This window comes from Eumetopias jubatus, unplaced genomic scaffold (genome assembly GCF_037043125.1).
Source record: "Eumetopias jubatus isolate StellerSeaLion01/CBP00866 unplaced genomic scaffold, mEumJub1_p1.0 scaffold_1, whole genome shotgun sequence".
Classification (NCBI taxonomy): domain Eukaryota; kingdom Metazoa; phylum Chordata; class Mammalia; order Carnivora; family Otariidae; genus Eumetopias; species Eumetopias jubatus.
Genome location: NW_028274807.1, coordinates 25,004,817 through 25,030,084, shown reverse-complemented (window position 1 = coordinate 25,030,084; position 25,268 = coordinate 25,004,817).

Sequence of the window (25,268 nt, the reverse complement as noted above, 5' to 3'; positions counted from 1 at the left end):
TTTCTTAATTGTAAAGCATTACAGAGTGTTTGTAAAGTATTGTTAAAAGAAATCTATTTCTGAACAGCAACCAAAAAAACTTAGTAAAATTGAAGAATACTCATGTATACTTCTTGGTTTTTTCCCCTATATTCTATTCCAATTCATTCAGAGATTGTATTTTAAGTAGAACTCATGTAAAACTTTGTACCTTACTTAAATATTTGGAGACCAATTTTAAATGTATTTTTTTAGCTACATAGTACTTTTTCCATGTGATTGTGTTATTAATTATTGTTCTGAAATTGTCAGAAAGGGAAGGTACCATGGGTAAAAATGTAACTTCTATGACCACAAAATGAATTTTTGTTTTATGACAGTTTTTATTTAATATGACTAAAGTTAATGAAGTATTCATAAAATTATAGGTTCGGGAAAGACCTTGAGAGTGCAATTAGTCTATTTCATTTCCTGAACACTTTCAGACACTTTCTTATTCTACTTCATTCTCAGAACTCAAGGGAAGACAATTTTATAATTTCTTTCAGTGGTAATGCATTTCAGGTCTTTTAAAGCAATGTGACAATTTTCTTTTTTCAGAGGTTTGCTGTTTCAAAGTATGTTTTTCCTCTTAAAAGTGGTTTAAGATAATGTTTATACTTAGTGTGGCATTTTCTCCTTTCCTCTCAGAATTTAGCCTTTAGTTTCCTGATTTGTGGCTAATTACTCATTCAGAATGTGATTTCTTAAATACTTTTCTCTTTGTGTCTTAATACCAATGATACCATCTCTTGAGTGATTCTCCCACTGCTAAACAGATAACTTCATGATAATCCTAATGTCAGACTCTCCTGCAAAACTCTGTGATGGCTTCTACTTGGAGTAGGAACTGAGTTCTAATTATTTTTCGAATTTTTAAAAATGTTTTTAAAGATTCTATTTGTTTATTTGACAGAGAGAGACACAGCGAGAGAGGGAACACAGCAGGGGTAGTGGGAGAGGGAGAAGCAGGCTTCCCGCGGAGCAGGGAGCCCTATGCGGGACTCAATCCCAGGACCCTGGGATCATGACCTGAGCTGAAGGCAGACGCTTAATGACTGAGCCACCCAGGTACCCCATGAGTTCTAAATATTACTAAAAGTTTCAAAACATTTCCAGAAATTGATCTGTTAAAGGTAAAATCACAAGGTAAAATGATAGGATACAAGGGTTGACGCAAAAGAACAGTTACATAAGCCATACTGCTCAGAGAATTCTGAGCGTCATCTAATGACCTAGACAGTCTATAATTGTTACTACTAGTAGCTCAAATTCTAATACAGAGCCTGAAGAATGATGTGTATGTCTATAATTTTTGGGAAAACCCAGCCCAGAGATGCAATGACTATACTCACAAAAGCTACAACAAGAATCTTTCTCTCCCTATGCAAAAGAAACTCTTTCCGACTTCTGTATCATTATTAAAAGTGGAATTTCCAGCATACACTTACTTGATACCTCCAGAATCCTTTTTGATTCCCAAACCACCCTACTCCTATATTCAGCCAATCACTATGTGCTGCAATGTTTTCATGTCAGGTTTTACGACTTTGAAGACATATGGATCATACAAGCTCTTTCTTTAATTTTATTATCTTGATCAAATCAAAGAATAAGTTGTTGAGAGTATGTTGTTTTGTTGAGTCATTAATTCAACAATGATGTGAGGGTTTTTGAAATTGCTGAAAGATAAGAACAATTGTGTTTCCTGATCAGAGATAAAGAATAAAATTGGAATCATATGGCTTTTCTAGAGAGGTTGGTTGATTCAAAAAGAACTAAACAGAAGAGGTACTCTTAAAAGAAAGAAGAGCTCTTCAAAGGAAACTTAGGTCCCTGCAAAGCAAGCAAGAAAGGACAAATCTCTTGTAGAATAATAGTATAGGAAAGAAAGAATTAGAACAAGAAAATACAAAAGTATTACTTAACTGAGAGAAGAGCAATGTACTAACAACACAATATTCCAACATGAGAATTTCTTCAGAGGTCTGTATTAATGTATGAAGCTTGGAATTCTTAGATCACTCAATATATTTTTCTTTTCCCTCTTATAAAAATAAATATAAAACTTGTATACCAGCTAAACAGAGAAAGTGGGAAAGGAGAAAGAAGCTGATGGACTTCATGTCCAAAGAGAAAATTATCTAATTTGACTTTAGAAGAATCTTGACTGCGTCATATTTAAAAAAAGTAGTTCGAATCATGGGAGGGTCTTATTTGGTAGAATATTTACTGTAATTTATATTTTAATAAAATAAGTGCTTTTGGCAATTTGAGATGTATAGATTTGCTGGTTGCCATTATTAACTCTACTTCTACTTCTATTATCTAATTCTAATATCTATCATTCAGAGCATGAAAATTATGTTACTGTCCATGCAGTTACCTTTCATTCTATTCTCCAAACTCTACTTTGGATACATAAAAGAAAATAATACCAAGGGTCTTGATTTCTTATTGTGTTGTTTTATTAGAAATTCTGGAGCTTAATATCGTTATAAATTTTAAAAACTTGCCCTTAAAGACATAAGCTGTATTTGTACTGTCATCAATAGAAGGGCAAATGGTCTAAATTTTTTTCATGACTATTCATACTTGAGAAGAAATCCTTATTTTAAAAGGTTATGAAGTAAAGACAAGGACACTATTCTCAAGCCTTATATTTGTTTTCATTGATAAATTACTATTATGATTTGACTTTCAATTTAAACTTGAGAGATGTTAATCCCTCTTTAACATTTTTACTCTACCCTGCTTAACAGTAATTACATTCCCACAAAGAGACTAGTCCAAACCTAGTAGAATATCACCCAAAATAAGTATTAGTACCTATCTAAATAACTCACTATTATTTATTTGCTTGGGTTTTTCTAAGGAAAGGCAAAATGATATAAGCACAGACAGATCCTTCTTCATTCTTTTGTATTGTTATTCAGGCATGTTTCAGAAACCTTTCTCTGTACTTCAAGTTCTAAAACTTAACTTATCCAAATCATTATATTTGGAGCAGGGAGCCCTATGCGGGACTCAATCCCAGGACTCTGGGATCATGGTTAGGTTAGTTTCTCCATCCAGTGAACACTGAGGTCTTACTAGCTTCTACACAAAGTGGAGAAGGAGCCATGAAGAAAGTAAATATAATCCATGTTCTCATGGAAATTATAATTTAGCCAAGAATGGAGATATTGCACATATGATTAAGCATTACAGAATGAAGCAACATATTAGGGAAGGGTATAACCAAGATACTTAGCTAGACTGGGGAATCAAGAAAGTCTTTCCAAATAAGCATGAAAGCTCTGACCTCACATTTAATAGGTTTAAGGGATATAGTGTATGTGTATGGAGCAGGAGCTGTGGGGGTTGTTGGGCAGATGAATGTGGAAAGGAAGTACGTCCCAGAAGGGAAATGACTGGTGAATGTATGCAGTAGGAGAAAAACAGGATATTTGAGGAACTGAAAGGAAGCCACACTTGGAGCATAGGAAACAAGGAAGAAACAGTGAGGTATAAAATTGGAAAGAAAGGAAGACATGGAGTTTCCAGACAACATGTTAAGATTGCACTTCATACAAAGAAGACAACCTCTAAAGAATTCTAAACAAGGATGTATCCTAATTATATTTGAGTTTTAAAGTTCATTCACACTGCATTACAGAGAAAAGTACATGGGTTTTTGAGCAAGAGTGGATCTTGTGAGAGAGTGATGATGGAGACTTCAATACAGGGCTTGGCATTCTGGAGAAGGGGAGCTGTGGAGGATTTGTGATATGTCGGTCTAAAATTCTCTTAACTTGGTGAGTGGGGCAGGGAGTTAAAGCTAAGTCCTAACTATCTGGCTTAAGTAATTCAGGAGAGGATGGTGCCCTTTAATGAGGTAGGAAACCATTGAAGAGAAAATAGTGTGATGTGAAAAATGCTGTTTGCCTAGTTGAGGTCTAAGAGAATCCAAATACATATATTAAATACACAGATATGTATCTGGAGGAAATAAAAAAACAATTTTGAAAAGAAATGTACTTAATAGATAACTTAGAAGGGGAATGTTCAGTGAGAGGGGAGCCTAAAGCAGAACATTCAAAATCCCCACCCCCTGAAGAGTTGGTTTGATGAGAAGAAACTGAAAAATAAGTAAAAAATGAAAGTCACATAGAGATAAATGAAAAATCATGAGTAGAATGTGATGGAAGCAAAGACAGGCAAAGGAAGAAAGAAATCATATCTAATGCTGCCAACTTATCAAGTAAGATGAAAATTATAAAATATATATGAAATTTGGAATATAATAGAAAAAAATCTTTTTGTTCATGAAATTTGCTATAATAGTTTACTTGAACATTTTTTTCCTAATGCAATATTAAGAGACTGCATTTCCAAGCTTTGCTGGTTTTTATTTTTTTGAAATTTTATTCATTTATTTGAGAGAGAGAGCATAAGTTGGGGGAGCAGCGGAGGGAGAGGGAGAAGAAGACTCCCCGCTGAGCAGGGAGCCCGATGCAGGGCTCCATCCCAGGACCCTGGGATCATGACCAGAGCTGAAGGCAGATGCTTAACCGACTGAGCTACCCAGGTGTCTGCTGGGGATATTTGAAGCAGGGAAAAGTAACTCATTCCCTCATGAGGTAAATGTATTACAGATATTTGGAGCTTTTTTTTTTTCAGGGTCAACATTGGGTTTTAATCAGAAATAATTAAATGTAAACTCAGTGTCTCTAGGACTCAGTTCTATTGATGCAGATGGGAGTCACTTTAACAATTACAGAAATACAATGAAATAACTGACAATCATAGCATGGTATGATGACAGATGGTAGCTACGCTTGTAGTGAGTATAGCATAACATATCGACTTTTCAAATCACTGAAACTAATGTACCATGTGTCAACTATACTGCAATAAAAAATCATTTAAAAAAGATGTGTTGAGCTTTAAATTAGAGAACACATTTTGACCTTGAATATTCCCAGAAAATCTCAATATTACAAAATTTTCATCTGAAGTATTTATTTTCATTTCTTTTCCCTTGAAAAACCTGAGTTACATGGACTTGCATATTCAGTCATCCAGCCACACATTGTTTTACATATGTTGAATATTGGATGTACACTGTAAGTATCCTTTACTTTCATTCTTGAAAAATGAGCAAACTATTATGAACCAAGGCTTAAGAGCTGGACAACAAAGGGATGAAATTTTGGTTCATTTTTATGAATTTTACTGAACTCACTCTTAGAAAATTCCTAGATGTGTTGCAAAGAGTAACAGATAAATCCTAGAAAATCTTCTCACTGAATGGAAAAATCAGTGTTTAGTAAAGAGTCTAGCTATCAAGTTTATCATAATCACATCACCATCATGGTTTTCTTCACATGGATTTGATTAGCTGGTTATCATCGCCTATGATTCTTTTATTTGTTACTGACAGAACTGTACATCCTACTCTCCAATGTAGACACAAGAAGAAGATAAAATTAAAATCCCCGTTTGCTCTTCCCTCTGTGTTAATCACATTTTATTAATAAGTTACTTTCTTCATCTAATGAGAATAGTAGGAAATTATTCATACCTTAGGCTTCTGACACCCTGGTTCCTGGAAGTTTGGGGTCAAGTAAAGAATGTAAAATAGGGGTAAATATCTGTAACACATAAGATTTCTTAAGAAAAGAAATGGATAAGAAGCTGTAGAAATTTACCAAAAGTGGTTACATTTAAACTTAGAGAATTGAAGAAACCTAAATGGAAAAGGATCATTCGTTTAATCTAAAAAGATGCTTGGAAATGTGAAAGAATGTGCGGTTGGGAACTATTTCATTTTGATAAAAGTATGTTTTCAGAGGCATGAAATCTGAAGATAACCCAATTTCATGGAGAACATAATAGCTCAATTTAATTGGAGAACAGGAGGCAAACAGTGGACTAGTCAAAAATAGACTGGGTCAACTCCCCCAAAATCTTAAACCTCAGGAATTATTCCTAATTTATTCTATGGGCAATGCAGTATACTTATATTTTTATTACATACCTACAATAAAAAAATAAGAAAAATAAATAAATAAAATTATTCAATGGTTTAAGAATTTTAAAATATTTAAATATAAAATCTCCACAAATATCAACAAGATATCTATATAAACACTTAAGAAAAAGACGAAGCCTATAAATCCTGCCTTCTTTGATTATTTCCCTGTTATCTGACTTTGAGGAACTTTAGAAAAATGTGGCATTAGTCTTCTTAGTAGCATTAGTAATGCTACATTAGTAAAAATGTTGCATTAGTATTTCAAAATATTGTTGTTTTGAAAACACTGAGAGCTGCATGAATTGGATCCACAGGGACAAAGATCCAAATTTTCCTGAGATTTAACAGCTTTTGTAATAACCCACTGTAACCCACTGAAAGTTTGTCCTCTGGCTGTTCCTAATATACCTATTAGATTTTTTTCTCCTTCTTTTTCTGTTTTTTTTTTTTTTTTCAGTGTTTATTTGAAGTGACCCCAGGGAAATCCAGGTCATAGAACAAAATTAGTGAAGAATTTGGCTTTTGTATTAAATGACCATTCTATGAACATACACATCCATGAGAGCCAGCCAAATCCCACGTCCTGCTGACTGTGACCTTTCACTGCCCAATTCAGAGGGCAGGGTCCTGTGGGTTGTAGGCTCCTGAGAAGTGATTACTGAAGCAAATTTGGTTACTCAGATAAGAAAAAAGGTGGAATGTACAGTATTTGCGATAGCACAGTGCACCCCCTGCTCCAAAATTCTTGGATATTAAAAATGAATTTGATTAGAAATAATAAATTTGATAGCAGATATCAACTCAAAATAATACCTTAAAATGTTGTAATGATACAGTTCAGTTCATCTTTGGAAGGGCCATAAGGTCTTACACACATACACACACATATATACACATGTGCAAAATACTCCAAATAAATATAGATCATATAATCATAAAAAGCAATGTAAGTTTTCAAACTTCCCTAGGGGCAATATCTCCCCAAAATTTTTACAACGTTTTCAGTATATTTCTATACATCCAAATAAATACTTATTTAGTATTCTCTCATAAATCAATATATTTTTTTTTAAATTACCTAGTGGCCTTTAAGCAGCAAATGGAAATTTTAGCTTCTAATGTAAATAATATTGGTTATGGCTCTTCTCCCACTCTCTGATTTTTAGAAGTTTTCTTCTGTAAAGTCTGAAAATTCCAGATACTCAACTATTCACTCTTCTTTGCTGTGAGAAATATGTATATAACCTGGTTCCATGGGACCTGAAGATTATCCTGGGGACCTTCCTCTGAACAGCGTTCCTCTCAGAAATAAAGAAGACAAAGCCATGGGTGAATAGTCCTCTCTCTTATTGATGTGGGAGAATTTGTTGCCGGTTATTGCTATAGCCAACCACCTACCAAGAAGGGACCAATGGTATCAGAGGGAACTGATCTAGGTCTTCTGTATAATTGAGCTGATGTACCAATACTGAAACCTTGACTTTCACATGTTTTATTAGTAAAGTCAGATATTCTCTTTCTTGGGACTGATAGGAGTCTTAAAATTCTCTTTCCCTTTTCCACTCCCAACGTTTTTATAGCCCCATTTAAAATTTAATCCCATATTCAGTGATTTAATTATAGGACTGTGTACATATTAACAGCTGTGTCATATGACTTACCTCCCTTATCCCTTATACACCATTTTTGTTTTCCTGGTAATGTTTCATCCACTCAACATTTTCACTTATCTCTCTTAGAACAGCAACATTTTCTTTAAACTATTACCCTCTGAATTCTTATCTTCTTGCTTCATTATTTTAGAATCTGCCCCTCAGAGTACTGACCCAAATATCTGATGACTTGTTATTCCTATTTTTTTCAGGAATCATTTTTTATTACACAATTTATAATAGGAAATTTCAAACATACACAAAGTAAATATAAATACAACATTATGAATAATATAATAATCACTATGTGTTCAGTACTTTTATCAATTTTTTTTTCAGGTAGCCTCCTATATATTTTTTATTTTGTTATATTTTTAAAGTTAACCTTAGAAGTTGTAACAATTCACCCATTACTAATGGAGATGTTTTGATTGTACATTACCACCATGTCACTAATACCCCCAAAATATTATGTCATTATAAATATAAAATACCCAGCCAAATTCAAGTTTTCTTCATTATCCTAAAGACTATTTTAATTGGTCTGTTGGAATTAAGATGCAATATTTACACATGGCATTCTTTTGTTTAGTTATTTTCAAAGAGGGAGTCATAATTTGGCACTCCTATATCATAAATTTTAAATTTTAAAAAACTGGTGAGTAATGGGGTCACTAATTTTCTATAGTGGCAATTTGATGTTTATATTTCTTATGAAATTATGTAAAATCATGGTTGGATATGTTGAGAGAGTTTATCTTTTTCCCACCCATCAATGCACACATAAATCTCTTTAGCACCGTAGCCAAAGAATGATAATCAAGCTTCTGCTTTAACAATTCCAATGACAAAAATTCACCATATTCAAAAGCAGTCAGTCCCACTATTTAATATTTCGAGTCATTAGACTATTTGTTCTCACATTGAAGTGAAATGCTTCCATGTGGGATTCATTGTTACCCTTCAATGAATTCTATGTTATGTATGGGATATATACTACTGATTCTATTTAAAATACTACATATACTTTTAAAAAGCAATTTACCTCTTTTAGGAAGGTTTTAAGTTCATACAAAAATTGAGTAGAAACTACAGTTACCATAGACCTTTCTTTCCCCACTCCCTCTTCACATGCATTAGCTTTTAATATTTGCTACAACTGATGAACCAGTGCTAATATATTATTATTAAGTCTATAGTTTATTTTTGGGTTCACTCTTTGTGTTGATCATTCCATGGGTTTTGGCAGATGAATAATGGCATATATACACTATTATAGTATTGTATAGAATAGTTTCAATGTCTTAAAACTACCTTGTGTTCCATCTGTTCATTTCTTACTCCTACCCATCAAATGCCTGGCAACAACTAATTCTTTTAATGTCTTCATAGTTTTACCTTTGCTAGAATGTTGTATAGCTAGAATCAAACAGGATTGTGGTCTTTTCTTTTTGATCAACTTATTTCACCTAGAAAAATGCCTGAGATTTCATCCATGTCTTTTAAATGCCTTAAAAGCTCATTTCCTTACATTGCAAATAATATCCCATTTTCTGGATGTACCACAATTTATTCCTTTACCCACTGAAGAACATCTTATTTATTTGTATTTTTTGACAATTATGAATAAAGCTTCTACAAATATTTGTGTGATGGTTTTTGGTGGTCATGATGCTCAACTTGTTTATGTAAATACCAAGGAGAGTAATTGCTGGATTATACAATAAGAGTATGCTTAGCATTTTAAGAAATTGGCAAATGGTCTTCCAAAGTGGCTGTATCACTTTGCATTCCCACCAGCAATGAATGGATATTCCTTTTTCTCCACATCCTTGCCAGGATTCAGGGTTGGAAGTGTTCTGAGGTTTAACCGTCTTATAAATGTGTAGTGGTACCTCACTTGTGTTTTATTTTTACAACTCCCTAATGACATATGATGTGTAGCATCTTCTCATGTGCTTATTTTTCATCTGTATCTTCTTCGATGAGGAGTCTAAAATCTTTTCCACATTTTTGATTGGGTTGTTGGTATTTGTTGTTGAATTTTAAGAGTTCTTTGTATATTTTGGCATCTCTAAACCCAAAGTCATCTAGATTTTCTCTTGCTATATTCCAGGAGTTTTATAGGATTTCATTTTACCTTTAGGTCTATGATCAATTTTAAGTAAATATTTTTGTGAAAATTGTAAGGTTTGTGTTTAGATTCATATTTTTTGCATGTGTCTGCCCACTTCTTCCTGCACTATTTGTTGAAAACACTATTTTTTCTTTATTAAATTGCATTTGTTCTTTTACCAAAGATCAGTTGTTTTCTTTTGTGTTGGTTTATGTTTGGGTTCTCTATTCTGTTCCATTGAACTATTTGTCTATTCTTTTATCAATACCATACAGTTTTGGTTACTATAGTTTTACAATAAGTCCTGAAGTTGAGTATTGTCGGTCATCCAATTTTGTTTTTTTCCCTCAACATTATTGTGTTGGTTATTCTAGGTCTTTGCCTTTTCATTCCATATCCTTTGTTTTTTTCTTTTTTTGTAAATATTTTTATTTCTTTTGTAACATTATTTTAAGTCTCCTTGTTTTCTTACTTATCATCCATGGTGTATTATAAATGACAAGCTGTGTCCAAAACTCACAGGTACAGGAATACTTCACTTTATTTTGCTTTCCTTTATTGTGCTTCATGGATGTTGTGGGCTTTATGAACTGAAAGTTTGTGGCAATCCTGCATCAAGCAAATCTATCAGCACCATTTGTCCAGTAGCATTTGCTCACTTCATGTCTCAGTGTCATGTTTTGGTAATTATTGTAATATTTCAAACTTTTTTGTTATTATATTTGTTATGGTGATCTGTGATCAGTGATATTTGATATTACCATTGTAATTGTTTTGGGACACCATGAACCACACCCATATGAGATGTTGAACTTAATAAATGTTGCATGTGTTCTGACTGCTCAATAAATGGGCTGTTCCCCCATCTCTCTCCCTTCCCTCAGGCCTCTCTATTTCCTGATACACAACAATATTGAAATTAGGTCAATAACCTTACAATAGCCTCTAAGTGTTCAAGTGAAAGGAGGAGTCAGTGGATGTGGGAAACTTCAGTTATCATTTTAAGAAGTAGCCACAGCAACCCAGCCTTCAGCAACTGCCACCCTGATCAGTCAGCAGCCTTCAACACTGAGGCAAGACCCTCCACCAGCAAAAAGATTATGACTCCCTGAAAGCTCAGATGATGGTTAGCATTTTTCACATACAGTATTTTTAAATTAGGTTATATACATTTTTTAGATATAATGTTGCTGCACACTCTATAGACTACAATATAGTGTAAACATGACTTTTATATGCACTGGGAAACCAAAAAATATTATTTGGCCTGCTTTATTATGATATCCACTTAATTGTGATGGTCTGGGGCTGACTCTGCAATATCTCCAATGTATGCATGTATAGTGAGTGCAGTCTGTGTAGACTAAAGAAGACTCATTATATCATGCTTTCTATACATTAATTAGTAAAGTGAAAGATGCACTCATTTTTGTATTTTTTGTAAAATCCTTTATACCATTTACTCGTGAACTTGTCTAGTACATACATTTTTTTCTCACATAGGTCAGTGATGGTTATTAAGTAGATATTAAAATTTAGTTACTGTAAACTCTTCTCAGTAAAATTTTCAGGACATCATCTTCAATACTATCTCAAAGCTAATCATCTTATTTATGGTAAAACAACAACAACAACAAAAAACAAAATAGTCTTTATGAAGTTGAAATAGGTTTCAACCGGCTGAAGACCACAATCAACTCCAAACTACTCTTCCTCATTTAGCACAAATACTAGGACTGCAAGGCTATATGGAAGGAAGGAAGGAAGGAAGGAAGGAAGGAAGGAAGGAAGGAAGGAGAGAGAAGAAAGAAAGAAAGAAAGAAAGAAAGAAAGAAAGAAAGAAAGAAAGAAAGAAAGAAAGAAAGAAAGAAAGAAAGAAAGAAAGAAAGAAAGAAAAAGAAAGAGAAAGAAGGAAAAAGGAAGGCAAGGGGGAGAGGAAGAAGGGAGGGAGAAAAAGAAGAAAAAGAAAAAATGATGATGTTGGATGGTGATGGATATGTTAATTAGCCTCCTTGTAGTGAAAATTTCACAAAGTATATATCTAAGAGAAGAGCACCATGCCCCTATCCCTATCTTAGTAAATGGTAGTAAGTGGATCCACAGACCTATTCCCACTTCTTCACATTCTTCCCATTTGTTTTTCAAAGACTCAGAGAAGATGGAGACTTTTCCACTTAGACAATTGTGAAATAGCATATAAGTGATAACTCAGTGATAATTTAATGGTTGCTTTATCACTCTTACAGCTTAAAAGACAGTATCTGCTTTGCAAAATTAATAGAGAAAGCAACCAATATTATATAAAAATTCCATTTGATCCTACACTAAATAAAAGCAGCGGAATAAACATGAATATTGAGTGTTATCTTTTCTTTGAAGCCCTACTGTCACTATGATAGTTGTTATCTTCTGTGACCTCAGCTTTTTGTTCATGCATTTTGTTTGTTGCCTGTTTTGCTTGTACCATAAGTTGTCTTCATACACGTCTTTCTTTTTCACTAGACGCTTAGTTCCTCTAGGAGACAAATATATTACTGCCTAGTGCGTAAGGGTTAACTAGTACAAAATTATCTGTTTTCAGAGAATGAGTAAATGTGTGTGCTAAAGGGGGACATCTCCAATTCTATTCATTAGCATTATCATTTTTCTTCTATTTGTGGTTCATTACATGCATCAATGTGGCCAACTTCTTGATTATATAAGTCCAATTATATTGTGGATAAATGCTTTCTGTGTCATAATTTCACATATTTGGGCCTCCAAGGGAAGAATTAATTGCATCAATTCTATATCATGTTATAGATAACTAAGGTTCAATGTTATATTTCTAGAAGCAAGTTTTAAGTAAAGGAAGTATAGGGGAACCTAGATGGCTCAGTTGGTTAAGCAACTGCCTTCAGCTCAGGTCATGATCCTGGAGTCCCAGGATCGAGTCCCACATTGGGCTCCCTACTTAGCAGGGAGTCTGCTTCTCCCTCTGACCCTCCCCCCTCTCATGTGCTCTCTCTCTTTCTCAAATAAATAAATAAAATCTTTAGAAAAAAGAAAGGAAGTATATACTCATATATGCTTTTGAAATCACTTAATCAAGTGAGAAGGAATCCATTATGGGAATTTTGCAAAACTAACATTGATGAATGATAAGAATAGGAGTATGCACATATACTACAAATATTTGCTATGACCTCTGATTTTCACTTTCTTAATATCAGCTTTTTATCCCAAAGTAGGCTCAATGTATAAAAATATTTTAATATCTTATTGAAATTTTCATTTGTCTTTTTCATATAAGGTACAAAAACAGTCTCTGTGACTTCTGTGCATGGCTATATTTTTTAATGTTTTGTACTTGTCTGTGACAGGCTCTCAATAGTAAAAGTGTTTACTGTAAAAACTGCCAGTACCTAAAAAAAAATAAATAAATAAAAACAAGATAGAGAAGCAATTTATGTGATTTGGGAGTAGAGACAGAAATGAATTGACACCAATAGTTCATATGTTGTAACATTAAGGGAGGTTGGGACTTCAATCTAAGCAGACAAATATAGTGCATATCACTGCTCTTGGAAACAGAGAAACAGAATATTATCTGCTTCTACTGCTTGCCATATGCGACCACATTTCTCTTGTTTCTTCAATAGTAAGTTAAATCTAATGAGAAAAACACAAAGAGGTAAATGATAAAGGCAAGCTAAAACATTTGGCAACATCTAAGCAACATATTATCAGCTGCACATACATTAGCCTTTGTAAGGATGAAAAGAGATCATACAGGAAAAAATATTCCCATTTTAATAACTGTCTATACAATATCACATGCAAATATTTTGCAAAAAACAAATAGATCCACACTGCTTTAGGGGAAACTGTGCCTTAAGAAAGCAATTCCCTCTTTTGCCTTTACATTACCTTTAGAATCTTAATTGTACATTTTTATGTGGACTTTGGCACATCACAATCTCCTGATTAACCCTCATTCTATTTTATTTTTCTCTCTGGATACATCAAAATTTACCATTAAAGGGTAGACAACATGTAGCTTAAGAATCTTTAGAATATATACCTTCATGCAGGTATTGTTACAAGTGGTTTTTCTAATCAAATAACAACTACATATACTTTATAGTTTATAAATAAATTCATGTGGCCATTATACTTCTCCACACAGACTAAAGGGGAACTTGAATATTACTTCATTTATAACATATAATACAAATCCAGGAAAGGGTGATACACCGAAATCATAAAGCAGTCTTTTAGTATAAAAAAGACAGGCATTGAATACCCTACTCAGCAAACATTTTCAGTTATTGCTATTCCCAATATCAGTTTAGAATTTAAACATTTCTCAGAGTAGTATGCAGAGTTGGATATACCTTCTGTTTCTAGATAATTTTGTTCATCTTTGAACTTCAAAATTCCATATATATGTACACATACATACCTGCATATATACTCTATAATGTATAATTTAACAATAATATAATTATTCAACTTGAAATAAGAAGAAGCTAATATGTATTAAAATAAATAGAATCATTGTAGGTATGCCTACAGATACTCACTTAAATAACCAAAATATTTTTGGTAACTATTCCAAGTAAGTGATTATATCTGTACAACATGAATGTAAAATTGTGAACAAAACAGAAGGAATTAACTATAATATTGGATACATGTTTGTTTCACCGTGGGGGATAAAAATTGTATTCTACACTTGCTGATATTTAGTATATTGCAGCAATTACAAAATTGTATAGCCTAAGCTTTACTTATTCATTTGATTCCACCCTCAAATCCATAACTGGGCTGTGATTGGCCCAAGCCAATCAGAAACATTCTGTTGTCTCTATTTCCATGTAGTGATTTCAGAAGAAATAAGTTTGTTAAATAAGAATGAAGTCCTGAACCTTCAATAATAGTTGTGAAAAATCAGCTCTCTCTCCTTTATTTTATTATTATTTTTTAATTTCGGTAATAGTTGTGAAAAATCATCTCTCTCTCCTTTATTTTATTATTTCTTTTAATATTGCATTTATTTATTTGCGAGAGAGAGAGCACGAGCAGGGGAGAAACAGAGGGAGAGGGAGATAATTTCCAGCAGACTCTGCCAAGAGCAGAGTCTGACTCAGGGCCCAATCCCAGGACCCCAAGATCATGACCTGAGTAGAAACCAAGAGTCGGACACTTAAAAACTGAGCCACCCAGGCGTCCCTCAGCTCTCTCTCCTTTAAAAGTTGTGGTATAATAATATGGAGTATGGGCCACTGGTAGCTGTATCGCTGACTTGAAGGAAACCTGCCTAAGAAATAAAGTGGCCAAAAGAGCAAGAGGTAGTCAGAAAGATTGCATATAAATCTTGATACATGTAACTTAAAACCCATACTTCCTCTGCTATGGTAGTGTCTTATTTGTATGTGCTGGTCCACCTCTGTGCTTGTGAGTTAGGATGACTAAATCAGTGGCTACCCCAAGACTTTTATTTTTTTGTTTGGGGAAGACGTCTTTTTGTTCTGTTCGATAGTGGGTACATATGTGAGCCCAGGACAGTTACAAAAGTTGTACTAAAACAAGGGATAAAAGTTGAAGAATGCGGAGCTGAGAGAACCACAGAGAAAAGATTCTAATAAGTTCTACCTAAATTTAACTAAAGTCTAGGTAATCTTTTTTTTTTTAACTTATTTATTTGAGAGAAAGTGAGAGCACCATGCACTTACATGAGCCCGAGTAGAGGGAGAGGGAGAGAGAGAGAGAATCTTAAGCAGACTGCCTGCTGAGGCTGACATGGGACTCCGACTCATAACCCTGAGATCATGGCCTGAGCTGAAATCAACAGTCAGAGCTTAACCAACTGAGCCATCCAGGCGCCCCAGTCTAGGCAACGTATTTAATTTTTATTTACTTAACCTAACAAATTTCCTTTGTATATATAGTCAGTTTGGGATTTTTTTAAAACAATCTTCACAGTCTGTGAGGACTGATTCATGTTACAACATATGCCATGTCTCATAACGTAAAAAAAAAATCTATCCTCCAAACAACTCCGTTATTGTTACAATTTTCATTTTTTATGTGAGAAAACTCAGGTTTTGAGTAGTTAAATGAATTTCCCCAAAGGCAAACAATTAATAATTGATAACCACTGGATACAGAATTTAACCCAAAACTTTCTCATTTTGATCCTTCATAAGTCCAATTTTTATAAAATGGGCAATGTTATAAAAAAAAAACCCCACAATCTGCACCATCCTCATTGTGACACTGAAATGGTTCTGACCTTTTAGGTCTCAGTAATTTCCTTCACTTATTAATTTGCCTATTTCTTGGCCAATTTTAAGCAAGATTGTTACTTCATAAAATAATTTAATATCAGATCTCCTCCTCATTTATGTAAAATGTTTTTATTTATATTTTATTTGCCCACCTATATAAAATTTTCCGTTCAAAAATACACTTAGTTGAATTTTAACAAAAAAAATCAATTTTATTTATTTATTATGTATTTATTTTCAACTTTATTGATAATGATTTATTTCTTTATCATATAAACAGATGCTGGGCACATGGGTGTTCACTGCTCTAATCTTCATGTTTTTCATATCTTTTAATATTTCATAATAAATGTTTAAAATGATACTGTAGTAAACAACTCATATAGCAATATATATGTATATCCTAAATATATTTGATTATTCTTTCAAATGATTTGCTAAAAATAGAATTACTAGGTAGAAATGGGAAAATATATTTAAAACTTTTGATATAGATTGCTAATATTACCCTCCAGAAGCCTGAAACAATTTATATTCTGATTAGAAGCATAAAAGGGCTTGCTTCATCTCACCCTTACCAACAATGCCATTGTCATTTTTTAAATCTTCACAAAATTAAGTAAAAAATGCTATCTCCCTATTGTATTAATTTGAATTGTTTTGATTAGTAATGAGGAAAACATTTTTATCTTTATTGGTCACCCATCTTTCTTTTTCCTTTATTGCTTTGCCACATTTTTGCCCAGTTTTCTAATGGTTAGGCATCTATTTATTATTACTCATATATTAAGAACATTTTCCACAGCTGATAATCTGCCTTATATTTGTGTTAATGGTGTTTTGATGTTGGGAAGTTTTGCTTTATACATAATGCAATATATGAAAATTTTCTTTTGTGATTTTTTTCTTTACCTCAATGTTATAAAAGGCTGTATCTTATGCAAAACAAAATACACACTAGTTTATAATTTTTTTTCTAGTTTGTTGCTGTTTTGCATTTTACATTTAACTCTCTAAACTATCTGTGAGTATGGAATCTAAGTATATTTTTGGCAAAATAACTGGATCATAATATTCAAGTACCCACTCTCTTTTTTGTTTTTTTAAAATTTTATTTTATTTTATTTTTTCATCATGATAAATGTATTATTTAATCCCCATCACTTATTTCAGCCATCCCCCCACCACCCTTCTTACCTCTGGTAACCATCAGTTTGTTCTCTATAGTTAAGAATCTGTTTCTTGATTTGTTTCTCTCTCATTTTTTTTCTCTTTTGCTCATTTGTTTTGTTTCTTAAATTCCCCATACCGGTGAGATCATATGGTATTTGTCTTTCTCTGACTGACTTATTTCACTTAATATTATACTCTCTAGCTCTACCCATATTGTTACAAATGAAATGTCATTAATTTTAAAGATGAATTTGGCAAAAATTGGTCTCTTACAAAAATTGCCTCAAGCTCCAGAGTCGGAGCTGGATCAGGAGTTAGAGTCTTAGCCAAGGACACTGCCAAGAGAGGAGATGGGGTGAATGGACCCTGAGAGCTGTGGCAAGGACCCAAAGCACACTGTTCTTGCATTACAGCCAGAGGGATATTGACAATTATGACAAGAACAAGTGCATGGACAAAGACAGAAGGCATTGGTGGCTGCTGCATCAATAAAGCTCTTGGGTTATTACTAGGCTGCCAGTCGTTAAACTATTTTCTTTCAACTCTAAACCCAATGATCTATGTCCTACTTTGTGATGGTGGGGATGGGAATCTGCAAACTACATTTTTTATATGCCAGCTGGCTTCTTATTACATTACACTAATAGAGAACAATAGAGGGAGACTGGAAATCAGGAAGAGTGACAAGGACTTGCTCCTTCTTTGCCTGCTCTTTCTGTCAGTGACCCCCTCCCCCAGTAGCACTTTTCATTGGCAGTAGCAGCTAGTTTTCATCTCTAGCTAAATTTGGTCCTTCCGATAACAGCCTCACCACATCCTTTCAGAAATTTGGGCAGCACCCAGCTCAGGAGAATGAGCCCCAGACCTGCGGGACCACTCTCCATGGTGCTGAGGTCTAGCAACATGCTGGACAAATGTAGACGTATTTTGCTGATAATGAAGTTTATTCCTTGACATCTTCCATCAAGTCTTAATCTTATATTCTAATTGTATATGTAAATGTGTATGTACATATCTATCATACTTATGCTACGTTTGAGTCAGTGTTCTACTTTGTGACCACAGCATATTTGATATTTGCACACAATAATCTTGAACCATAAAAGAACCTGATGTGTTTTCAGCAACTTCCATGGTATATGACAGAAACATGACAGATAACAGATATAGATTTAATAAGTGATGCCAAAGGAAAGTCCTTTAAATATCAGATTCCAAAGCATGAAAGAATATAGCTTTTTAAAATAACATAGGTTATTAAGAGAGTGACTACAGGGGCACCTGGGTGGCTCATATTGTTAAGTGTCTGCCTTTGGCTCAGGTCATGATCTCCAGGTCCTAGGATTGAGCCCCATGTTGGGCTCCCTGCTCAGCAAGGAGTCTGCTTCTCCCTCTTCCTCTGCCTCTCCCCACTGCTCCTGCTCTCTCTCTTTCTCTATGTATCTCTCTGTCTCAAATAAATAAATAAATAAAATTCTTGAAAAAAAAGAGTTACTAGAATAAGGTTCAACCTATCTGAATAACATCCATTTACTAACCTTCTATTTTGGAGATCATAACGTTATGTAAGCCTGTACGAAGTAAAATGGAATTACATGTATCTTATTAGGTTTTATATAAACTTTCTAATATAATGGGGATGCATGCAATGATTTTATAATTTATAGTCTTTTTCAACCTAAGGAATAATACAATTAAAATGATAAATACAATTAAGCTTCTCGAGGGGTGAAATCATTTTATGAATTGAATTTATTTGTAGCATTATAGACACATAAGCTAAGCTAATGATAAAGCATTAGGCTGATGAGAATTAGATGCAAGAATTAAGACAAAGAATTAACACTCAGAGATACTTTCTACTTGAAATATCTTAAAAGTAGGATTTGTGTCTTCTTTATACTCCTCACAACAGACCTTTATGTATAAAAGAAAATAATAATTTCTTCTTTCCCATAGTCATATGTCCCCATTACATTACAAAGGAGATTGGCTTATCATCCAAGGTTTTATCTTGACTCATAGAAGAGGAAAAGAAAGTGAGCAAATTATTGAAAAAGTGGAAGAGTGGCTTAAGGTAAAAATACAATTTTACTTCAGATAAAGCAAATAATTTGACCCAGTGGAGTAAAGTATCAATCATTTCCCCCAGTATATTGGGTACTATATTCAGAACCAAATAAATTGCTGATCAGGTGATGTGCTAGTTGCTCAATTGTTTTACCTTTCGTGGTTATTATCTTTGGAAGACACATGGATATGGCAGAGATAAATATGGATTCATATACACAAGCAGGGATCAAACTCCAGAGTTTATTGAACATAATATTTCAGCAACACAATTGTGTCAACAATTACACCCAACAAGGCACAAGTAATTTTGTTGGAGCAATCAAGAATTGAAGAGACTGTAAGATAGAAACACACACACGTGCACACACACACACACACACACACACAGAAATTTCTAACCACAAAAAAATTCTAACATCAAAAGCCTTCAAGCAAAACTAGGCAGTGATTTCCTGATTAATGGGCTGTGTAATGGAAAAGATGCTTGAGCATGACCTTTTCAATCTATATAACATGAGTAGTAGTCATTTAGGTGCCCCCACAGAAGTGTTTTCAGGGCAAAATCTCTTGAGAAGAAAACATATCCTCTATGAGAGACCTAGACTATTGTTTCTGCATTTTATAAAAGCTAACATAGTAATTCATTGTAAAAAAAACATTTTAAAATGAGTACTAAAATTATGCTATGTTATTTGAACTTAAAAAAATTATATTATCCTTGTTTGATGAAGTTTCATTATAAAAAAGATATACAAAAGGGAATCATTTTTTTCAGAATGTAATCTTTTAATTGGAGTTTATTTGCTTTTCTTTTAAGTAGAGACATAATTAAGTTTTAACTTTCAGCAGATGTAGAAAGAAAGGAGTCTTGACTGACAATGAAAAGTAATCAGAAACACCTAAAACATCTTAAGAGTGACAAGTTTTTTGTTGTTGTTGTTGTTGTTGTTGTTTTAATTAGGCTCTATGTCCAACATGGAGCCCAATGCAGGGCTTGAACTCATGACCTTAAGATCAAGACCTGAGCTGAGGTCAAGAGTCAGACATTCAACCAACTGAGCCACCCAGGCACCCCAAGAGTAACAAGAATTTTCAACAATAAGATTATTTTCTGAAAAAACTAATAACTGTACTTTGACATGTATAAATAATTTTTAAAATCATTTCTCATCAATTATCTTTGTTGTTCCTAAAGTCATGGCTTTCTCACTGCTCCCCAGCACTATTTCTAGGGCACAGGAAATAGGCTTAAAAATGATATTAAAAATTTATATCAGTAGGAATGATTTTTATTACAAAGTTTTTGTTTTCTTGATGATTTTATTTAAAAATCAAGTCTTTGTCATTAGTTGGTTAAAACTTCCACATTTTGGGCGCCTGGGTGGCTCAGCTGGTTAAGCGACTGCCTTCGGCTCAGGTCATGATCCTGGAGTCCTGGGATCAAGTCCTGCATCAGGCTCCCTGCTCAGCGGGGAGTCTGCTTCTCCCTCTGACCCTCCCCCCTCTCATGCTCTCCCTCTCTCTTATTCTCTCTCAAATAAATAAATAAAATCTTTAAAAAAAAAACTTCTACAATTTATAAACAAAAACAGATCTAAGGATGCTAGGAGAGAAAGTGACTTTGAATCCATATAATAAATGAAGTGCCAAAGCCTACTTTCTGGAGATGTGCTATGGATTGAAATATGTCCTCTCAAAATTCATAAGTTGAAGTCTGAACTCCAAGTACCTCTGAATGTGACCTTATTTAAAAATAGGATCATGCTTCCACAATTAGTTAAGAATAGGTTGTTATTGTGGGCTTTCGCACAATACAACTGGTGTCATAAACAAAATGCACACAAGGAGAACACCACATAAACAGAAAAGGAGTAATTAGGGTCATGTTTCCTACAAGCCAAGAAATACCAAAAATTGTCTGCAAACCACTACCTTTAGAAGGACATGTTCCAGGATGCCTGGGTGGCTCAGTTGGTTGGGTGTCTGCCTTCAGCCCGGGTCATGATCCTAGGGTCCTGGGATGGAGTCCTGCATCAGGCTCCTTGCTCAGCAGTGAGCCTGCTTCTCCCTCTGCCCCTCTCCCTGCTTGTGCTCGCTCTATGTTTCTCTCTCTCTCTCTCTCTCTCTCTGACAAATAAAAAAAGAGCATGTTCCTACTGACACCTTGATCTGTGAGACAATAAATATCTAAGCCACTTAGTTTGTGGCACTTTGTTATAGCAATCCTAGAAAACTAATACAATGTGTATTCCTGAGGAGGTGATCTGCCTCCGGCAGATATAGGTAAAGGGGTTCCTCTTTTGATAATACTGATAAACAACTTTCATGCCACTCATCTACAGTACCCCGTGGGACTAAAAACTAAATGTTTTTGTTGATTTTAATTAAACTTAACATAGTAAGACTAAATTCAATATTCCACATCGTTACATTTTATTAAGAACAATGTGAAAATAACTAAATATAAAGAGCAAATGCAGAGCATAAATATGAATTGAATTAATAAGATTAAATTAATGAATTCACTTACAGGGAAGAAAACACAGATGTAATGCATAAATGAAGCACAGCACATTAACATTTTGGGCCTAACATTATATTATTAACTAAAGAGGTTTTATTTCTCTTTAATTTTAAATGTGTGATATTTAGTAGCAATTAAAAAAAAACAATAAAATAAATAGGAATACTATTTATATTCCAAATCTAGCCAAACACCCCACCCCAAAACCAACTCCTTCCTGGAAAATTGTGTTTAGACCCTGGCATCCAAACAGTTTACTAGAAATTAAATTGAAGGGTTTTTGTAATTAATTTTAAGTGAATTCAGACTTTTAAAAGGTCTTTATTAAGGTGGCAAAGGAAAGAAAAATTGAAAAGAAAGGGTATAAAAGACAACATAGCAAATATAGGAAAGGTCTTTCTCTTTTTGAATAAAGATCTCAGTCAAAGCACCTTGCAAAACTAAAATAGTGAATAACTTCCTGCACTGTGAGTGTATTACAGTAAGTGGAGAAGCCATCTTTAATCTGCAGTGGTGTGGAAAACACTGCAAATCACAGTTGGGGATTTTTATTTATGTGTATGTCAGTATTGACAATCAATGCTGCCATCTTTTAACATCCCCATTATAATACCATATAAGTATTCTATCATTCACTCATCAACCTTAATAGAATGGATTATTAACCAAATTGGTATTTTCTTGTTTTACTTTTTTAAGGATTTTTTTTTTTTAGATTTTATTTATTTTATTGAGAGAGAGCAAAAGCCAGGGGGGAGAGACAGAGGGAGAAGCTGACTTCCTGCTGAGCAGAGAGTCCGATGAGGGACCATGACCTGAGCTGAAGGCAGACACCTAACTGACTGAGCCATCCAAGCGTCCCTATTTTCTTGCTTTTTAAGATAAGAAGAAGACACATTGACATAACAGAAATTATACAGTCATTGATCTACAGTATACTGATTTCAGAAATGTTAAATGTGAAAAAATGTGCACTGGAGAATTAAGAAACTACAGCAGTAGAAAACAAGTATCTTTTCATTACAGTTTAAATTTCATTATAGATTAAGAGAAATCAAATAGCAAAAACTTGAAAATCCTCAGGAATAAGTATTTGGAGAACTATTTTCTTTTTCTTGGTCCCCAACACATATACTTGGACTTTACTTGTTTTTTTCTCCAACTTCCCACTATGAGGCAACAAATAAACTGTGGGAATTTGAAATAAGCAAACAAAACTGCATTAAAGAATCAACAGTGAATTATTCAGAGTTTTAACACTAAACTGTGGAATGGCCCACTCTGCTGCTTTTGAGATTTTGGATCACTTTCATCATTGAAGGTGGGGCATCTGCAACTCCACCTAGTTTCACTCAGACCTCCAATTCCGAGGTATTTTCTGTTATAATTAGGGTAGATATAAGGAATCCAAAGCTAGATTCAAATGCTCAGAAATGAGTCAATATCATTGTTAGTTTCATTCTGATCTTATCAACCTATTCTCACCCCAACATATTTTTATCCATTCTTTTTGGAAGGAAAGATAAAAATATTTTCCTAAGTTATGTATTTATATTAAATGGCCTCATATTATCTCAGTCTATATTCTTTAAGAAATACAATTGCATTTACCTAGTTTTATTAAAAAATCAATTAAGAGATATTGGGTAGTTTATAGAATTTTTAGAAGGCACAAGCCACTGGCCTTAGAGGACTGTCTGCGTGTACTTTCTTTCTCATTTGGGATTCACTATGGACATGAAATATGGTGCTCTGTGTCTAGGGCTCTGCCACTACCAGTCTTGAGGATCTACCTCTCCCCTCTAAGATTAAACTGCAAGCAACAATGGGTTCTTCAACTTTTTCTCTGCTGAGTTGGAGTTTTTAGTGGGTGCCTCTGAATGAAGCACTTAGATTACATGCCTGAAATCTAAATTCAAGGTGGGAGGGGACTGCAGTAGGTTACTCTCACCTACCTCGGGAAATGAGGCCACAAATACGGGGATGACATTCAAATGAAAATAGGCTTCCACAAATAGCCCCAAGCCATGACTTTATACAAGCATAAAGAGCCATGTCCTCCATCCAAATCAAAACCTCAATGAGATACCACCTCACACCAGTCCGAATGGCTAAAATTAACAAGTCAGGAAATGACAGATGTTGGTGGGGGTGCAGAGAAAGGGGAACCCTCCTAAACTGTTGGTAGGAATGCAAGCTGGTGCAGCCACTCTGGAAAACGGTATGGAGGTTCCTCAAAAAGTTGAAAATAAAGCTACCAGACAACCCAGCAATTGCACTACTGGGTATTTACCCCAAAGATACAAATGTCATGATCCAAAGGGGTATGTGCACCCCAATGTTTATAGCAGCAATGTCCACAATAGCCAAACTATGGAAAGAGCCAAGATGTCCATCGACAGTAATGGATAAAGAAGATGTGGTCTTTACATACAATGCAATATTATACAGCCATCAAAAAAAGAAATCTCGCTATTTGCAATGACATGGATAGAACTAGAGGGTATTATGCTAAGTGAAATAAGTCAATCAGAGAAAGACAGGTATCATATGATCTCACTGATATGAGGAATTCTTAATCTCAGGAAACAAACTGAGGGTTGCTGGAGTGGTGGGGGTGGGAGGGATGGGGTGGCTGGGTGATAGACATTGGGGAGGGTATGTGCTATGGTGAGTGCTGTGAATTATGTAAGACTGTTGAATCACAGACCTGTACTTCTGAAACAAATAATACATTATATGTTTAAATAAAAAAAGATAGTAGGAAGGGAAAAATGAAGGGGGGATATCGGAGGGGGAGACGAGCCATGAGAGACTATGGACTCTGAGAAACAAACAGAGGGTTCTAGAGGGGCGGGGTGGTGGGTGAACGGGTTAGCCTGGTGATGGGTATTAAAGAGGGCATGTATTGAATGGAGCACTGGGTGTTATATGCAAACAATGAATCATGGAATACTACATCAAAAACTACTGATGTAATGTATGGTGATTAACATAACATAATAAAATTTAAAAAATTTAAAAAAAGAGCCATGTCTTCCATCCAATGACCAGCGTTTTTAGTTGTTGATTCCAAACTATGCAGATCTCTACTTTCTCAAATATTATGTATGTTTGATCTGCCTTCTGACTCTGCTTCCATAGATGTGCCTGTGTCTCAGTCTTTTCCTTCATTGAGAGATCTTAAAAAAGACCATGCAATGGTTATATCAACTCCCCCCAGCTCTGTAGGACTCCTCAAAAACAATGACTTTAAGGAAACACTGACATGAGACCATGTAAGGAAAAATCACTCTCCTTAGAGTACCGGGAGAATGATTCAGTGGGTTTTATTTTATGAGACTACAGACCATGTAATCCTATCTTAGAATAGTCTAACTCTAAGAGAAACAACAGAATAAGATTAGATTGATAAAAATCA